Genomic DNA, 15,182 nt, shown 5'->3' with positions numbered 1-15,182 from the left:
GACAACGGCCAGCCGTCCAGTGAAGCAGCAGTAACTGGGAGTGACAGCCAGAGGAGAGCAGAGGGGCACACGGACATCAGATGGTAAAGGTAAATCATCTAGTTTGCAACACAGCCAAAACTTTAACCTTCATCCAAATCCCCGGAGGGGGCAGCAAAATGAAAATGCAGTGCATCATGGGCATGGGAGTGGGTGGGTGGCGGGGGACTTTCCATGTTACATCTGACAGCATGCAGCCCCAGAGAACAACATGAAAAGCACTTGTTTTAATAGCACACCTCCCAACTCTGCATAAATGTCCACACGGATACACACCTCACAGCCATGATGTAAAGTGAAAGCAGACCACCAGAGGTGTGAGGTGTCAAGATGCCTGCAGGCATAAAAGTACACCTGTCCGCTAATAGGAAGGCGGGATAACATCCAAGATCAGTTAGCACAATGGCCTGAGGAGGTTTAACACTGTAAGAGTACCTGGCATGCCCATGCTTTGTTTTTATATGTTGCTGTGGATATTAAGTGTAGGACTGCTGAACATGACGGAACAATAGAAATCGAAACTACAGACAAAGGAGCACATATGGTGTGTGTGTGTTCGTTTGTCTTTGTCATTTCTGTTTTGTTGCTATTTTAAAGTTAAAAATGTACAAAAAGAAGCACACATGGAGGCAAACATGTTGACTATTTGGATAGATAAAAGAGAGTTCTAAATATCGAACTACAGAAGGACTAAACATGTACATTTACCGCTTCTTCTTCTCATGAATCACCTGTTGAAAGGGGGTAAATGCTTATAATTAGATGCATTAAGTGACCACTTTGTGTGTTGGGAGAATTAAATTAATACTCTGCTTTGCCCCCCATATCCCAGCAGATGGAGAGAGTGTGAAGCTATGCATGGCTGTGGTTTGAGAACTGAAGGAATCTGGACATGCGGCTTTACCGGGGCATGATGATCATATAGACAGACTGGAAGGTCGGGGGGCAGGGACAGTGTGTGTGTGTGTGTGTACAATATGGGGGGTTGTAGCTGTGTTTACTATGTGTAATGAACCAATCAGCAGCCTGCCCAGGGGGGCATGAGGGGGTGCCAGATAGGGGAATGGGGGTCACCCCCCGCCTTCATCTTTTCCTCTTCCCAAATGTGGGTCACTTCCCATCCTCGGGTGATTTCCTTTGTGTTTCTGTAGGAAAAATAACCCTCCTGCACCCCCACCCCCAAACCCGTATCAAATCACTTACTCATTAATGATGTTCTTAATTAATCTGTGTTGTCTCGTTAGCTCTCTCCTGATGTATTACACACAGACCACAGACAATCATCCGTTCTCCTTTTGTTAGTATGCAGCTATTTCCCAAATCACTTACTGTGGGTCATTTCATGTGACAAGAGTCGATGTCTATAGGAAGACGTCTATTTGTGTGTACCTCAAAGGTCTTATTAAAAAGCTAGCCCCTCCCCTGTTGCTTTACTTCCCTCCTGTACAGTATGAAGTAGATGCAGAAACACCCCACAGAGTGAAAAAAAACAAGGAAAGGTCAGCAGACATACACGGCACATGAGGCACATACTACAGTAGATTGGCTTTAAGTGGTTGACCCCCGCAGGCCACTCGGTCACAGAATGAAAAGAGCAGGGGCGATGGCAAATGACAGTAGTACCTTCCCTAATCCCTTTGTCTGGAAAGACCTGCTACCCCGCCCCTACAAAGAAGAACCATAAACACCAATAGAAACCACAGTAGATGTAACAGCAGAGTGAACTGATTTGCACATTGCTTCACTCTCATGTTTTCATCTGTATGTCTGAAGTCAACTTGCCAATCTGTTTCTGATTAGCAGATATCTGTGTTTATAATTAGATCCAGGTCAGCTGACACAAACAGGACTCAGGACTGCTCTTTTTTAATGTGAACGCACCAATTCACATGATGCACAATGCTGCTGATGATATTGGGGGGTTGGGGATTGTATCATATTTGTTCACAGAATGGACCCATTATATGCATCAGTTACAGATTCCCAATAGAGATTTTTAGCCCTGCAGCCTTTTCAATATCAGCCTTTTCATGCCTTGGTCTGTGTGACCCACTGAAGCCTGTCCTGTCCAGGTTAATGATTGACGCAAGGGGCTGTTGTGAGTGCTGCCATATACATGCTGCATATGTTTTTTATGCAACACAGTGCAGCACAATGCAGTGAGCATTAGGAGGGTGATCAGTCTTGTTCTGATAGCATCTAAAGTGATACTTTACTGCTGAAAGGTTTGATGTGTCATAAATCTTGACTGTAAAAAAATGAAAAAGGCTGTGTAGTGTGCCAAAAAGGTAGTAAAACCTAAACACCCAGAATGCACCGGGCTTGTTAAAATAGCCAGCTACAAACACTGAAGAGGTGATAACACTGGCAGTTTGGAAAAAGATTGCTTTTCAAGAAAAATAGGACACAGGCGACTAGTTACACTGTTAAATATTACATGTAATTACACTATTTTAATGTAGAGTGTACCCTGCCATGTTAGTAATATTGCAATGTTTGTAATTCTAACTGTTATTTTAAACTCTGAAACATCTTCAGGAAAAATACATTGCAACTGTCTGGCTGTAGACACAGCTCCATACAAGCTGTCTTACCCTGGATGGCGTTGCACTCAAGTTTGTGTCAACGTCTTTGCTGACTTAACCTCAAGAGCCAGATGTTTTGTTACACACTGAACCATCTGGGTGCCCGCCCCAGGAGACAGAAGCTTTCATAATGTTATTTGGCAGGTGATTGGTGGAACATTCACTGCTGAAAACTGCTGAAACTAACAACCAATCATATTATAAAGAATGATGAAACTTAGCAAGTAGCATGTCGTTAGACAATTTATGTGGTCTTTGCAAGGATAATACTGCTATCAATGGCAAATGGGTAACTTTGTCTATCACCACACTGTTATACAAAATGTGCGCAGTTTGTTATCATCTCAGAAAAGGGCATAAGATTCGTTGTTCTAACAGGTCCTCATTAAAAGCAACCCAAAGGTTAAAGATACGCCTGTGAACCCTGAGCGCCCTCATTCACCCTCCCTCCATCCTGCCTCATGTCCATCCATACCCACACATACATTCACATGGCTCACATTCACATGTACACTAGGTCATGCTTCCTTTCACCCTCAACCCTTCATCCGTCAGGTTCAAAGGCATACTTAGGAGGTGCAAGTACCAGTCGTTGAGAGTGACTTGAAAAGCCGATGTGTTTTTAAAACCAGCCATACCGCGTCTTTTAACCTAATACCTATTGAAAATCACACACATCCACATTAAGGATTGGGAGCCTGACTCGCTAATCGGTCTGTTGCTAAGCATGACCAATCCACAATCAGCTCACCACTGCTGCCTCTTACACCAGAGGACTTCTGCTGCCTTTGGAAAAACAGGTTGTTTTGAATGTGGTGCCAGTTTAAAGGGTTGGTTCTGAAGGAGGTGGAGACTGGCTGAGCTCGGGGTGGGTGGGTTTGGTGGCAGCTAGGGGAGTTTTTTTTTTTCTTTTAAAGCCGAGAGCAGTCTATGTTGCAATTATCTCACTTTGCTGCACTTGCAGAATGCTTGACCTGCTTCTCAGCATTGATATGGCACATTTCTCAGGGCAAGGCGGGGGTCGGCACAGAGGGTTTGGATCTACGTGGGAGTTTGTGTGAAAGAGGAACACTTTTGACTGTGTGTGTGTGAGAAAGAACATGTACAAGTATGATGGTGTGCTTGGGGGTATGTTTTTTTTTTTTTTTTTTTTACCTGTCAGCTGCCCTGCTTGGACAGAGGCCGTGAGAGCCTTGGTCTTCCTGGGTGGGCGTTAGAAGGGGTTGGAAAGTGTTGGCTGATTGGCCTTATCACACGATACATAATAAAACACACCCAGTTATTGGTAGAAATAGGGCACAATGCTGAATTAAGAATATCAAAGTTCATCTGAATTCTCAAGGGCTTGACAAAAATTGCCTCTGATGGGTCACAGAATACGGTGAATATGGAACACATGGGTTAGCTCGGCAAACCCAGGGTGGACAAAAGAAAGTCTGATTATACACCAGCCCACAACCAACCATTGAGGTTTTTCAGTCATTTTGAGACACAACAGTTACAAATTTTCTCTAAAAGCTTCTGCTATGACAGAAAGCTAAGGGTTAACCAGAGCATTGTAGTATGATTTCATGATTTCAGCGCCAAAAATGCAGGATGTTGAGACACTAAAGCAAATTCATTCTAAAGAGCAGCACGTTGCTTTTCTCTCAGCCTTTGCCTCCTGGCTGATGGTGAAATGTACTGCTGACAGATTTCTGCTCGTCAGGAGGTGACATCTGTCAGGAAGCATGATTCAACTGGGAAACATTCCAATATCAGGTCTGTGGCATACGGAGAGGAACCGCTCTTCCACCTTCATTATTCCAGCATGAATCAGATGGAGGAACAGCTGCTGGGACGACAAACAGAAATATGCTGGCAGAAAAATGTGCAAGATTCACTGTGTGAGTGAAATGCAACGTGTTATATGTACATATGTAATCTGTTGAAAACCTCCTTAGATCATGCTCTCTGTGTTTATGTTTTGTGTAAATGTAGCCTAATTATTTATTACAAGCAACGATTACAGCAGGACTGCAAAAGGAATCATAACAAAGTACTTCAAATGCTGATTATTGCCAATGTGGGAGTAAATTGTAACATAAGACAAATGAGTTTTTCATGGACTTTTGCTGATAATGTTAAGAGTGGCAGTTCAAATAGGAATCCAAAAGCTTAGGTGCAACAAAAGGTTTAATAAGCCAAAAGATTCGGTAACAAAAAACATACAAGGAATAACAAAAGAGTCCAAAACAACGAAAACAAACCAAACACAGGCAAAGTTTCCACAGGAGGTCAGGGAACAGGAACACACCAGAGTCCAGGAACACAGGGAAGACACCAGGTAGACTTAGAGACAAGGTGGGTAACAAGACAGGTGAGTACAATCAGGACGGGGCAGGAAATCACTTAGGCAGCCACTGAGGCCCCCAAAGACCATAGGGTGAACTGCAGTTTGTGATACTTGTGCCATGGTGAAGCTAATTTGCGGATGTCTCTTTCACACTTGCATGACAAACCGACAAATGCTGCAAAATACGTAGGCAAAACAACAGTATACACTTTAAAAAGGTGAACATTTCATTAATTGGTGACACAAGTATGAAAAATCTCCAGTGACAAAGCTCCTCCACCCCATCCAGCCTGTGTAGAGCTAGGTGCTCCCAAGAACTCATCTGTCTTTCTTGAGAACTGGGGCAGAAGCCACACACCTGGGCTTGTTGGCACCAATCTGGTGTTTCTTTTCCTGTGAATGTGTGAAGCTGCTTCAAAGTGCTGCTGGAACAATCTCAAAAGCTTAACAGGTTCAGGTTAGAAGTAGCTGCTAAACCACTATTTGTCACTATATGCTGCAAACGTAGAGCACATGCAATGGACTTTAAAATGCTAGCATGGGATTTACAGTAAGTACTCATACACATACTACAGGGATACAGTCACCTGGCCTGAAGGCAGGAGTGTGAGTCCAGGACTGAGAAGACAAATGAAGGGAAAGTTGGCGCTGTATATGAGCAGCAAGACAAAAGCCTCAAGAGGGATTGTGCACTGCGTGGTCTGTGCACGGCACATGAAAAATGTTACGTGTAGGGGGGATTGTGAAAGAGGCCTCCTTGTATTCATCTTTTATTTTGAGCGATTAAAATCTGTATTTGTTTTTCAATGACCTTGAGAGTTGTCTATCATCATAACCAGAACACATGGAAGTAGTATTTGATGGAGACACATTTTAACAGCAGTGAGCATCAATCAGGCAGGGGCTTGGTGTAAGATAACTCACACGAGCCAGTATAATAATAAACGATTATCATGAGAGTCAGTCACGTGTAAGTCAGCTGTGGATTTCTTGATGTTTTGTCCAGCTGCATGACCATTTCTTTCCCTTTCAAAACCTCAAGAACACCTTTAGGGTATTTCCCCAGATTTGGCTCAAATCTGCACAGACACAGACCCACACAATGAGGTTACGTAAAACAACATTACACAAAAAACTTGTCTAACAGGATCAAAATAATGACTTTGTTGTGTTGTATAAACATCCAGCACCTCTCACCCATTGACAGCTGGGACAGGCTCCAGCACCCCTGTGACCCTGTAGTACAGGACAAAGAACTGATGGTTTTGATTGGAGTATTGGTTAGATATAGTTACTCTATTGTCTCTTTTGTACAAAGTTAAATTTCATGTCACACAAGGTGTTTTTGTGTAAAACATGTCTGTACTAACTCTGCATGTGAATATTTTGGCACAGGGCTCCTCTTGGCTGGTTGTACAGTGGGTTTCAGTGACACTGAATAAAGATGAGATGAGATCAGTGCAGGCACGTGCTGTAAGCTTTCATTCAGGACACACACACACACACACACACACACACACACACACACACAGCTGTGTTTCCACAAATTCATTTGTTGAGACATTATGCTGACTTGACATTATGCTGACTTGACATTGATTTCCTGTACATAATCCTGACCTTAAATGTCTTTAAAATGTAATTATTTACATTCTCGTCTTAGGCCTGGTAACGTGCCTGTGTTTACAACATGACAAAGACAAAAACGCACACCCACACAAACATCTGCACATAAACAGCATACAGCTGGAATGCTCTGGGTGTCATCTCAAACATTCTTTTTATTGTTGTCCTTGTCTCTCTTCACTTTGGCAGACAGTGAGTCTCTATTCAAATCGCTCTCCATCACGGCAGACAGACAATGACAACAATACCATCAGCTGGTAAACCTCTAGCCATAATTACACCTCTGACAGAGATCAGACCCGCCTTCTTGTCAGTCACAGCCACAGTAAACCGTAACAGGGACGGCAGTGAAACACCTGGGTGAATGTCTCAGAGGTGACGAAAGACTAATGTGGTGGTGAAGTGTGGCGCCACGCCAACAGCGCACTCACAGGCCTGTAATCTGGGGATAGCTGAAGGAAGAAGGACTTCCTCAATTGCCAGATTTGTGGTTAGAGAATCATGCTTCGTGTTCTCTCCTCTCCTCCGGGGCACAATGAAAGCACTCAGAAAGGTTTGTTCAACAGTTTCTAAGTGAATGAACTCCACCAGGCGAGATTCAATGAGACAAAGAATCATCTCAAGTCCTTATTGCTAAGTTTGCATCCAAAAGTAAAAGGAGTATATATAAAAAAACAGAACGCATTTATTTTAAATATTTAATTTTAATGGTCCACAGCGGCAATGATGACATCATCATTGTCAATATCAATCTTGTTCCGCTCATGGAACACAAATCATTGAGCATTATTATGGTGGAAGAGCACTGTTCTTACTGTATCCTGTTTATTTTTTTATATTTTTTGGGGATTTGAAATATTTTTTTAATGCCACACACCAGGAGGCAATGTGGGTAGAATGCCCAACGACACACGACTAGTGAGGAGTTGGGATCGAACCACTGACCTTCCGGTTATTGGACAAACCTGCTCTACCACTGAGCCACTATCTCACTATCTCACACCTATCTCACCTATTTATCAGAGATTAGCATAGTAACAGTGAGACCTTTTCCAGCAGCACCAGCAGAGGTCATCACCTCGATGCAGACCTCACTGATTCCATTGTTCTTTGAACAAGTCTCATCCAAGCTGCAGAAATCTCTCTCAAGATCCACTACAAAAATAGAACTGACGAAACCTAAGCCATATTAATTTATAATTTTCCCTTACAGGCTACTTTATTTAGCATGTGAAAATAAATGACAACGTTTGAGCCAAAATTATGTCATTTATTAAAATAATCCCAAATGTTAGGTGCCAAACTTTCCGTCCAAGTCTTGAGAGAGTTGAGAGTCTCCAGAACTGTGGAACCTGTGATGTGATGTGGTATCATAGATATTAAGTAAGTAGGTTAAATATCTTCTCATTTGGAAACACTGGAATCTGTTTCTTTCCATTCCCATCTTTTAACCGATTCCTCCAGGCTCTCAGTTAACCTCTTTGCCCCCTGTGTTTGTCTCTCTCATCCCACGGCGGCTCTTTGCCAGTCACGTTTCATATGTTCCCATAAAAGGGCCTGCATTACCCGCTGGAACTAACACGGCTAACATGACTCCACTACACGTCCCCTCGTGTTAATTTTAGGGCGCAGTTCTTCGGCTGCCAGCTTCAGGCCCTGCGCTCCTTTTCTTACATTGACATTAGAGAGGCATTACAGAGGCAAAGAGGCACATTGCTCTGCTGCGTGACACAAAAACACACAGTCAAGTATGTGAGTGTGTGTGTGTGTATATGTGAGTCAGAGGGATGGATGTCAGTTCAATGAAAATATTAACACCGGGGTACTTGACAGGATAAACAGACGCTCATGTCTAATGCATGATGCAGGCTGGACCCACTAAGCCATTGACATCATGCTGACAATCAGGTGCGTCATAAGAGCTCGGTACGTGAGATCTGTGTTGTTTCTGTCAATTAGCTTTAAGATACTGAAGCTGCTTTTATTTATCATGTGCTGTGCAGTAATCACACATAATGTCTTTGGGGTGATGCTGCTTCATTATCAAGTATTGCAGCCCAGCTACACACGAGTCAAATGCTTAATAAGCACTTGGTTCATGATGAATACAGCTGTTGAATTTGCACTCAGCAGGTAGCCTCGATAAGCAGCGCTGTCTTATTTTTGTAATAATGAATTCCTGTGTGCAGAATCAGCTGGAATTTTTGCATCAGTTAATCCATTATAAATTCTCCTTCATTTCCTTCCAGAACCTTCACTGTCCATTATTCTGAGGGTTTGCACGAGCCGGTCCGATTGGTCCCACACCCTCCCTGTTTACACTGACACTAATGACTTGTCCCTCGCTCCAGCCCCTCGCCACAGCCATCCACACATGGAACTAATTCTATCTGTGCACAACACCAAGACCGCCTGCCTGCCTGCCTGCATGGATCGCTCTGGCGGCATCGTCCTGTAAAACAATCTGTTACTGTGGCAACAGGTGGTGTTGGAGACGTCTACAATTTAACCAGGAGCAGGAGTTGATTATAAGAGACTGATCACCGAAAACTGGGCCAAGCAGAGCGCAGTGGAGAAACACACTAAGGATGACATCAGTGTCCGCAAGTGCACATTATCTGGAAATAGAGTCATTGTGTTTGTCTTGGCCCGACTATGTGTAGTAGCTGTTGTTGGTCTTTTGTTAAAAGTTTTGTCAAAATGTGATGCTTTGCAGATATCAACTTGTTCAAGGAAAACTGTTTAGAGAAAGACTAAGGTACTAATGAGTATTAAAGCTCTATAGCCTCATTCTTGTCAAACTAGCGCTGCAAGATCACTGCTGTAGCATAGCAAGACTGTTGCTGTTTGAATCAGACTGTAAATATTTGAGCAGTGTGTGGGTTTTTCCTGGTGTTTCTTTGTTTTTCTTTACAGTGTTGGATGGAGGGGCCACATGAGAATCCTGTAACGTCACATTTCGCGGCTGTCTTGTTAAATCTAGGTCAAGAGGAGGCTGTCGAATGAACAGAACTCGTTTCTCCCAGTTTAATAAACCCACTTTACCCCACTCTGTGCCAGTCTGACCACATTCTTTAATGCCGCAGCATCCCATAATTCCCCATTTCAACTTCAAGATGACAATAAAACCCCACTTTGCCCTGATGCGTGCCAGGCATATTTTACGTGCCTTTAAAAGACGGTGGGTACGTGACTCCTTCCACCCCCCCCCCCTTTCCCTTCATTGTTGGAAGAATGTGAGTGCTGTAATGAGGCAATCATGACAAGCGCATGCTGTACATGTTGAGGAATTTTACACACAAAACGTGTTGACTTTGGCTTTAAGCTATGTTGATAACAAACACTGAGAAATGGGTCCAACTGATGATAGCATGGGATTACGACGCACCTGATCAACAGGAACACAATGGACATTCCTGGGCTGACCCTCATGTGCGTTTAATGCTTAACTGTGGGGCTAATAAAAAGATATAGATTGTTTTGAAAGAGGAGACTGCTGAATCATGGAGCAGAGGTGAGCTGACAGCATAGCAATCACAGCATGCTGTAGAAGAGGTGATGTAGATCAGATGGAAATAAATTTCTGACCCCGCCTGGAAGATTGGCTGGTACTGCTACTCAGACTTGTGTTGGGTTAGCTGATCACTGGACCGGCAACGATTGCTTCCGGGCCTCTCTGTGTGCCAATGTCCAGATGGATCATGATTAACTGGGGGAAGACTAGTGCTGGTTGATCGACTCCAGATAAAATCAGAAGTTCTTCCATCATTCATACCATCATGATTTATTCCGTTTTCTGCCACCCACATGCTCCTCCTGCCTAGTTTTCCTACACCAGCACCTGATTTAATTTTCCGCTGCCGTTGCATTAAATCCCTTTGTTAAACTGGGATATGCTGTTTTAATAGGCTTAGAGTGCCTGTTTAACATGCATATCTTTAGAGTGTGTTAAAAATCCAGAGATCCAGGAGAAAACCCTCACAGACATGGGGAGAGGGTGTAAACTCCACACAGGAGGGCTCCATGCAACAGGTTCAAACCAGAAACATTCTTGCTGTGAGGCTACAGTTCTAACCACTGAACCATGAGCTTTTTAGGCAAATCTTTGACTAGAAATTGTATCTATGGGAAGCCCTGCTACCATCATGTGATTGACATTTGAACAACAGCTTGAATGGTTTCCAAGAAGCATAGCTGTTCACAGAGCACACAGAATGAATCACTTCAGTGATCATCTTCAGTGACAACCATCCAACCAGTAATTTGTGTCTTGAGCTAATTACCATGCTAACAAACTAACCTGAGGCATGCTCAAAAGTCCACAGGGCAGCAGCACAGTATCTAAAGGCAGCCTCTCCATATTTAGCTTTTAATGAAGCAACACTGAACGGTCCAGTACATGCCATGCTAACAGGGACAGTTTGAGTAAGTGAGCATAAAAATGCATCTAAAAATCACCTGTGTAAAGTGGGACTCATCACCACGGTAACCACAAAAAAGGAGGAGACGCTTGTTGTAAATGAGACGATTTTGCCATGTAACAAGTTCAACCTTTGATCAATTTTTTTAAACTCTAACTAGTGACTGCAAACCAAAGTAATAAAAAGGGAGGATGGGAATGAAACAGACATGAAAAAGTTGCAAAGTAAAAAGTGATAAACACGTATTGTTGTATCTATTTGAAAGCATGTGGGCTTATCTATGAAGGCCAAAAAAGAGGATAAGAGATAACTGTCTGTCCTCAGCTCGGGTTTTTGCAATGCAGCACTACTGTCAGAAAAAAAGAGATAAAAGACAGAAAACTTCCCCTCTCATTATTATAATTGGACTCGAATGAATGACTGCACATGCCACCAGCACCTTCTGATGACCGGTGATGCATACCTGTCTCTGTTGTGCTCCTGACAGGAAAACAAGGCTTCGGGGAAATGCACGGGCACAGGACCAAACCTGGGAGGCTGCGCTGTTTGTCAAGAGGGAAAAATCGCAGAATAGTATAAATGCCTAAAGGTGGAACGTGTCATGAATCTGACCTAGTTGGAACACACACACGTGAAAAATGAGGCATTTGCAGAATGATGGATAACCAAAGCCTCACAAACATGAAACAGTCTAAGTCTGTTTGACACAGGAAGATTTAAAGTAAAAGGCTAAGAAGTTAAGATTTCCCCTGGGACAGTTAGTCTGCAGCTTGTGTAACAGCCACAATAAGATAAGATAAGATCATTCTTTATCAGTCCCCCACACAAGAAGTTCACAGATGGACAATGGAGAATCATCTTTTTAAAATGTATTATGAATAGCATAAACACAGTCTGATCGTATATATTTACCCTAAGCACAAGGTCCAAGCCCAGGTTTTTTTTATTGTGACAATAATAAATCAGACCTTGAAACCTTGAGATACTAATCTGGAAGAGTATCATTTGGTTACTATGGCAACAAGAATGAGGAGCATGTAAACTGGAGTGAACTCTTTAAATATGTTTGAATAAAGTTTCAAAAACACTTAGTATAAAGTCTAAAGTCAACCTTTCTGGAGTTTTTTGGGGCGGGTGCAGCCTTCTGCTCCACCTGTCCCACGGGCTTATCACCAAGGAGAACTTCATACAGCGTAGTAAAGAAGAAGGAGGCTGAATTAAATTATGGCAGCAGGAGGAGCACTCTTCCATCAGGACCACTGTCCAGACATTTTAACCTGATCTGAAGCCATTTTAAACGTGATGTCATCTTTGTTGTGGGGCACTTTCAAAGAAGGGGTCTGTATACTTTCATAAAGCTGATTCCTGCCTTAGCCCCTTCAATATAAGTTAATATTATATACACTTAACAAGCTCCTAAAATTTCACGTTTGATATTTCTTTATGAAATAATAACAACTGCATTGATGATTAGGACATAATTACACAGTTTAATCCACAGATGGCTGTCTCACTCAGTTATCTGACAGCAGCACAGTTTTTCTTAAAAATGTGCTTCTCTTGGCAGGTCTCCTTGGCCTCTGTTTCACTTTAGGAAAGATGGATTGTTTTCTCAACACAGAGAAGTTATTAAAAATGAGAGTAATTCTCCTCCGGTGGCCAGACTTCAGTGATTATTACTATACCCTTGAAGCATAAACTTGTGTCTGTGTCACTGTGGGTGGGACAGAATATTTGGTGTCTTTGCTGTGTGTTGCTTCATAGTCAAAGATGACAAGCTTTATGTGGTAAAGGAGGATTTTAAGAGGAATAACAGGGTTGAATATGTAGCAGAAGTTCTTCCTATGTGCAAGAAACCAATGGGTGTGCATGCAGTTTTATTAGTAATCAATGAGTGATTATTATAAGTAAGTATTGGCTTTTCTCATTGCTGAGGCTGCTGACCTTCCTCTGGCAGTGAGAGCAAATCTGCAGGTGATTAATAAGACCTCACATTAAAATGTGTTATAATGTAATTCCTCTACATGACTAATATTTGCTGTGTTTGGCGCACTTTCATAATTCTTCACAGACAACCAAAATCCCTGCTCTCCACTGGAGACCAGACCGGCCAAGAGAACTGCACAGGTGCTGCATGTCCAAGACCTGCTGCCATTTTTCTTCCCTAGCTCTCCCTCCTTTCCTCTCTTTCAGTCCATGCTTACATCCAAAATCCACCCTGCTCTCCACCCCCTCTACGGTTACTGAATGAGTTTAGTCTGTGTTTGGATGAGCTCATTGGAAAAGGATGCAACACAGCTCCGAGTCTTCTTTTATCTTTCAGCCTGGACAGAGACTTGGACAAAGGGTCCAGATGTTTTCAAGCAAAACAAACAGGTTAGACGTCCATACAGCAGGATTATGATGCTAGCTGTTAATCCTGGACAGGTCCACAAAACTTTGACCGAAATGTTCTTACACTTGTTGTAAGATATTAATAGTTAAATGGTTATGAGGTATTTCAGCCTCCGGTCTTCTCTCAAGACAATTTTGATCCACATGGAGTCCCAAAGATCTTCTACTGTCTTTCTTCACTACTTATAGATGCCTAGATCTAATTTTAAGTTATCACAGCACACATAGACACAAGGAATGATTGTTGTGACAACATAAGAATGCCCCTGATAGAAGGCTGCTTAGCTGCAGGTAGAACATTCTGGTTTAATCTGGTCTCTGATGCCAAACGCAGTTACAGGAGTGTGTCAGAAACAACAGCCAAAAAGCTCTGCTGGCCGAGCAGTCAGCACACTAACGTCCATCTGTTACTATAGAGCAGCAACCCACTGGGCCACAAGCCGACCATCTGCATGCTTTCAAACACCTGATGATAACACGAGGCTTACACAGTACAGGTGAGATTGTCAAATGTGTGTTTTTTTTTCTAATCCCACTTCCATTCCATAACATTTTGAATTAATTGTTCTGCACACTCACAAAAATACATATATAAAATTTAACACAGTGTTTTCTTCGGACTGACACACATTTTTTGTGGGTCTACAATCTCGTCCTGTTTTTTTTTAATGCTTAACCTTCACCCTGATTTAGAAACAAAACAGACCACCTCAGGGTGGACACAGACCCAGGAGTCCTGGTGGAAGGAGCCATCCACAATCCCTCCTATCTCTGAATGCTTTCAGAACTTTATATTGTGAAGTCGCTGATTTGTGTATATGTGCACAAAAATGTGACAGTTTCACAAAATATATGGGTGACTCACGCCGGTGTGAGTGAACCAAGAGCTTACGTTACATGACTATTTCACACAATGGGATGAGACTGTAATGCTAATTGAGTCAAAAAAATAAATTACCCTATGCCAGTTCAGGAAATGAGACTTCCTTCACAGACGTTGTTTTACAATAACTTGCATTCATTTCATTTCTTATCTTTTCTTTTTTTTTTAGATTAAGATGAAATCATTTTCCGCCATAAGCAGCCCCTGGGAGTCTTCATACTCCATTTGGAAACAGGGGTGCAAGAGGTTACAGCAGCAGCAGCAGCAGCAGCCCTGTGAGTCCCCAGACTGGCTGGGAAAATCTGTGCAAAGAAAGTGGGAGTCTTCATGGCTGCTTTGTAAACACTCAATAAAAAGATAAGAAAAGGTCCAAACTCTCCATGTCTGGTTGAATATGTGAAACATCTCAGCGTGAATGTTTTACCAGTTGTGGCATTTTCTTTTTCTTGTGCGATGTTGTAAGATGTAAGCCCAGGAGGTCATTTAAAGACCACTGAGAGGATATTTTACTTGTTAAAGCAAATTATGAAATGTATCCCTGTAATTAGCTGCAGTATTTAGGTTAAGCTGTGAAAAGTAAACCTATAATTACCTGCAAAATTTAGGTTATTACATGACATAAAGCATCACAGAGTCACGTTGAATTGAGGTGTAACAGTGAAATATATCCCTGTAATTTCTCTGTGTGTGTGTTTTACAGGCATGTGTTACAGTAAGAAGAAGTACGTGAGAGGATTTAAAGACAGATGTGTGTGTGTGCTGTATTATTAAACTGCCAGCAGCAGTAAAGGCGGGTGTGAAGGTTCATAAAGACATGTATCTGAAAGACAGAAAGTAAGTCGCAGGATACAGGACAGCAGAGGGATTAGGATGTTTGTGAGTGTTTCTGGTGTGAAGAG

The sequence above is a fragment of the Parambassis ranga genome, chromosome 21 (genome assembly GCF_900634625.1).
Source record: "Parambassis ranga chromosome 21, fParRan2.1, whole genome shotgun sequence".
NCBI classification, from domain to species: Eukaryota; Metazoa; Chordata; class Actinopteri; family Ambassidae; genus Parambassis; species Parambassis ranga.
This window is presented reverse-complemented; position numbering follows the sequence as displayed.